Source organism: Wyeomyia smithii, chromosome 2, assembly GCF_029784165.1.
Source record: "Wyeomyia smithii strain HCP4-BCI-WySm-NY-G18 chromosome 2, ASM2978416v1, whole genome shotgun sequence".
In the NCBI taxonomy this organism is placed as follows: Eukaryota; Metazoa; Arthropoda; class Insecta; order Diptera; family Culicidae; genus Wyeomyia; species Wyeomyia smithii.
In genome coordinates, this window is record NC_073695.1 from 154,187,474 (window position 1) to 154,193,473 (window position 6,000).

Here is a 6,000-nt window from a genome sequence, read left to right on the forward strand (position 1 = left end):
CCAAATTTGAGAGCGAGATGCTTCCCGGAGGCCCCGCTACTATTTCTCTAGCGCGTTTAGCAGCGACCGGTACGGTATGAAGTGATGAGAGAGCGCTGCCAAACGGGGTATAGAAGCGCACTGTTAAGGATGAGGTATTTTGCGGTAAGAACTAGGACAGGACGTGGCAAGAGAAACCCAGAGTCTATGTTTATAATAAGAGTCCCGCAAAGATGAAACCAAAGGAACCAAATCAGTGTCAAACGAGGGTACCAATCGAGCAATGTAAATTACCAAGGTGATAATGTTAGGAGTGGATGAAAAGTGTTGTAATTGAGCGTAATAAAGAATATGTGTTTTTCCGAAGTTTTACTTACACATTTTAATCCAACATTAAACCTGTACACTGGTTCACTTAAATTTAACAAAACATCACCGATGTAATCTTTCAAAACTGTGTACCTTGTGAAGAATTTCAAAAAATGATATTAGCTTATGCATGGTGAAATACAGAACTGTATATTTCTTGACAACAAACGGCACAAAAACTGTGTTGCCGAAACGATAGATTTTCTCTTTGCGCGACTCTATATACTCATAGACTCTGGAGAAACCAAAAATCACCCAAAGTTCTGTCAAAGCGAAAGCCCTCTCTGATTGGTCGTTTTTACTTAGCGCACTGTTAAATTTTATTATTAGTCTGTACGGTTGGCCGTGCTGCGAAAATCATCGGTATTTTGTTCACACTCTTTTTGCTTACCAAGTAAATGAACAGCTTTTGGTTCAACAATTTTTTGAAACTTTTTCATACACTATACTGTGTAATGTCTATAAAAATCAACATTCGAAATGTTATTCATGTTTTTGAAACTACGTATGGTAAACAATAGCAGATTCATTTCATGAAAAGCAAGAGGTACCCAAAATGTGTTGAAATTATGGCTGGTTCAAATAAATTATATACATATATTTAAATCAATGGAACTAGCATTATCAAATGAATTAATTAAAATCGAAATCCAGAACTTGGAAAATCCTTGATACTTATATGTTGCTAATTAAACATTTTTGGAAACACTGGCAGGCGTCGTGCCGAAAAATCACAATGTTTCATGAGGGCAATTTTGAACGAAAAGAAGAATAACTAGAAGCCACTTGACACGTCCTGTCCTACACGCTCGTGAAAAGTAACACGGCGAATGAATTAGTTTTAATTCAATTTCATAAGTTGCATGGAAACGTCAAAAAATGAATACCGCATTTGGTGATTCTGTGTAATTTTTACACTGATTTTAGATTAATCTAGAATAACTCATTTTTGAATTTACCACTATAACTCAATTTTGAGAACTAAGCATGAAAAAACGACGCCATTATTTGACACGAGTGAAAAGGCGGCACCATGATTCAACATTTGTGCGCCATTATTTAGCCTTTGCGGCCGTGTTATCTGTTCTTGTGGCTGTTTGAGTGATTCCAAAAAATGAGAAAATCGCTGAGAAGGTGGTCACGGACATTTTAAAAAGCTTTAAGGTACAAACTTTTTTCATTATTCATTCTAAGGAACCAAAAGTTTTCAGGTTGTTCGCGTCATCAGGAAATTTGTGGGAGAGTAAAATATCAAGTGATTATGCATCACAAAAAAAGAGCAAAATATACTTAAAAAATAAATATAATTAGACACCGTTCAGATAGAATGTAACCTAAGTTTTGTTTTGTTCTGACTGTTACTGGCACAAACCTCCCTTTCTACTAGCGAACCTATACATTAGAGAAATGACAAGACACTCACCGTTAAGGCAACTGTCAACATCAAAACGGGCGAGTTGTATCATTTTGCATTGCCGTTATCCGTTTTGATGTTGACAGTTGCCTTAACGGTGAGTGTCTTGTCATTTCTCTAATGTATAGGTTCGCTACTTTCTACGCTAACATCACATTTAAAACTGAGTGGTTTTCCATTCTTAAACTGAGTACTTTTAAATTCTGAAAATGGTTAGTCCACGCTGTACACGCTCCCTAAAATGAATTCAAAAATGATTAGAAAACAATTCATTTTCATAAAAAGTGGAACAACACGAAAATTGAGTAACTCTGTTGTTATTCAAAATTGTGTAACCATAGTATGGGCAAATACTGTGTATTTATTATTCAGAATGATGTATACAATTTAACTCATTTTTTGTGTTTAATAAAACTCATTTAGTTCTTAAAAAATATCAGTTTATGTGTACAAAATTATCCATTTATTGAATTTAAAACTACTCAATTTTAAAATTAAAACCTACACAGATTTAGATTTTGAAACTATCAAATTTTTGAATAGAAAAATATTCATTTTTGAATTTAAAACTAACCATTTTCAGAATTTAAAAGTACTCACTTTAAGAATTGAAAACCACTCAGTTTGAAATGCGATGTTAGCGTAGAGAGGGAGGTTTGTGCCGGTAACAGTCAGAATAAAACAAACAAAATCTGAACGGTGTCTAATTATATTTATTTTTTAAGTATATTTTGCTCTTTTTTTGTGATGCATAATCACTTGATATTTTACTTTCCCACAAATTTCCTGATGACGCGAACAACCTGAAAACTTTTGGTTCTTTAGAATGAATAATGAAAAAAGTTTATATGTGTACCTTAAAGCTTTTTAAAATGTCCGTGACCACCTTCCCAGCGATTTTCTCATTTTTTGGAATCACTCAAACAGCCACAAGAACAGATAACACGGCCGCAAAGGCTAAATAATGGCGCACAAATGTTGAATCATGGTGCCGCCTTTTCACTCGTGTCAAATAATGGTGTCGTTTTTTCATGCTTGCTACTCAAAATTGAGTTATAGTGGTAAATTCAAAAATGAGTTATTCTAGATTAATCTAAAATCAATGTAAAGATTACACAGAATCACCAAATGCGGTATTCATTTTTTGACGTTTCCATGCAACTTATGAAATTGAATTAAAACTAATTCATTCGCCGTGTTACTTTTCACGAGCGTGTAGGGTGAGAACAGTAAACCTAAACGGACAATAAGCAAAATCATTTCAAATGGCCTGGAAATACACAAAAATTTAATCGACCATTATTGATTTGAATGAAACTTCGCACAAGTATTTGGCTTAGCAAACTGAGCATTTTTCACAGATGGAGATTTTTTACACCCATGAGTTACATTCTAAAAGGGCGTATGGCCTTTGGCATAGGTTTTATTCGAAGCATTGTATCCCAGAAACCGTTGGTTGTATAGAAAAACTGTCTGAGAATGAGTTGTAGGGAATTGAAAATGTATCATTACAAAAATATACACTGTACAAAAAAATTTTTTTGACAAAAAAAAATTTAAAATAAACAATAAATTTCACTTTCCAAAAAAGTTGAATTTCTTTTATTTTTTTTTTTGAAGAAACTTGACGTTGATACGCAACGTTTTTCTTAATTTGTCCGTGGTTCTTCAGCAAAAACCATACGTTCATTGGAATGCTTAATCAAAAATATAATAATTAACAAGTACAGTTTCTTAAAAAAAAAAATTCAACTTTTTTTTTTAAATTGAAATTTAATGTTTTTTTTTAATATATATTTGGTCAAAACAAAAATTTTGTTTGTGCAGTGTATTTTTTTGATATGATGCATTTTAATTCCCTACAACTCATTCTCAAACAGTTTTTCTATACAACCAACGGTTTCTGGGCTACAATGCTTCAAATAAAACCTATGCCAAAAGGCATACGCCCTTTTAGAATATAATTCTTTGGTGTAAAAAATCTTTCCATCTGTGAAAAATGCTCAGTTGCAAAACCAAATACGTTTCATTCAAATCAAAAATGGTCGATGTTCGACCAGAGGTCATTTGGCGCGATCTTGCTCCAATGTTTTTTATTGTAACCCGAGGGGCGAGACAGCTTTTATCTGAGTTAGTATTTGCTTGGGAGTAACTCTAATTTACTCAATATGACACCGAAATTTTCAGATGATTCACATCTTTGATTACCTTGAAAACAAGAAAAATATATGAACGGTGGGACAGCAACTGTCATCGGAGCTGGGTGGTTCTGTGTGCACCTTCTCATAGCGCATCACACATGCAGAAAGAGACGTCATAATGACAGTATAGCGGAAAGAGCGAGAGAGAAATTAAAGATACGTCAGCGTATCTGCTGACTTGCAGAAACAGAAATTGAGCGAACTCGATAGCGTTAAGAGCTAATTTCTGATGATCCTAAAATTATAAATCCTAAAATCCTAAAATAATTATTCTAAAAATTTATTCTGGTGAAGGAATTTGCTTAAAGTAGTTCTAAATATAGACCTAAATATTAATATAGTGAAATATTCATTTACGGAAATAAGTGTATACGGCAGAGTGATTACGGTGAGAAGCGAGGTTAAATGAATTTGTTGTATTTCTTACAAATTAAATTAATATATTCAGATAGTAATTTACGTGGAAGCAACTATCGACGGAATAAACGACACACAGAGAAGAAAAGATAATCGAAGCACTAAAACGTAAGAATACTGTAAACTAGTTAAAACCTAACCCTAAATTAAAATTTATACACATGCAGGAATTAAAAACGGTCTACTTCGTACGAATAAACTGGCCGTTAAAGATTCGGAAAGCAACCTTCTTTCGTCTATTTCTTGTTGCAGCGCGATACGCAAGCAACAAATTTTTAATTCGTTTTACACGATGTCGACCAAGTCCGGATCTGAATCCACTGCCACCAATAAAGGTAATTGCTCAGCTACTCAATCTGTATGCACGCGTAATGAAAGAACTCTCAGCTTTAAAGCGGAGTTCTCAAATAAAGAACTCCTTCTCAACCCCAACTCGAATATTTCTAATCGAATAACTCCCTCGATCAAAAGTATCCGTTCTATCCGTGCGAGCTCATCAAAAGTCGGTCAGAGTTGTCGGTCCTGTTATTGCGCAGACAATAGTCGTATGGTACAGTGTGACGACTGTGATAAGTGGCATCACTTTAACTGCGTTGGTGTTGATAGTCAGATCGAGATGATCCCGTGGCAGTGTGTTGAGTGCGAGAAAGGGGCAAACCGAAACCGTAAATTCGATAAACAACCTGAAACGGCAAATGTAGCAAATGCTAGCAGCGTATCGAAACAATGCGCTTTATCTGAGAGCAAAAGGGATCACCAAAAATTGGGTCGAGACACGATAAAATCGACAGATTCACAGTCAATATCGTCCAGACGGTCATCTATAAGGACTATACAACGTTTAGAATTGCAACTACAGAAACTCGAAGCTGAGCAGACACTTCTAGATGAGAAGAAGAACCTGATTGAATAACAATTCAGCGTCCTTGAGGAGTTGGTAAGTTTGAATGAAGAAGAAGAAGCAGAAGAAGTTGAATCAAAAAATGATCCAAAGTTCAAGATTGGTTGAATAGGAAGAGCGATGTAAGCCGGAATTGTGCTTCGTGTGAAGAGTTTGTGGATGAGGAACAGTCAGAAAACAGCAGTGATTCTTCTTTAGAAGAAGAACAGGAACAACAAACAGTGCACGATTTACCTCACTTCAATCCAAATAAGCGCTCTACGCCAAGGAGAAAGCACGTCATCGAGCGGGGAACGATTGCAACCAGTTCAATTGTAGCCTGTCACGTAATCAACTCGCCGCGCGCCAAATTGTCGCTAAAGATTTGCCTATCTTTACAGGCAATCCTGAGGATTGGCCACTTTTTTTTCAACCTATAAAAGCACGACACGGATGTGTGGTTACACGAATGATGAAACATGATTAGACTGAGAAGTTGCCTGAAGGGTGAAGCCACAGACAGACGTCCAAGCAAGAATAACATTGATCAAAATTTCCGTGTAAATTTTCAAAGTAAACTGCGTTAAAAATCACTTGTACACTAGCACCGCCTGGTGACCTTATCGCTACAATACATTTTTTTTCGCTGGTTTACGAGGCTGGCGGTACTGGTAGCGCTATCTGGTTACGGATCGCTACTATAAAAAACTTTACACAAGTTTGGAACTCAGCTTGGACGT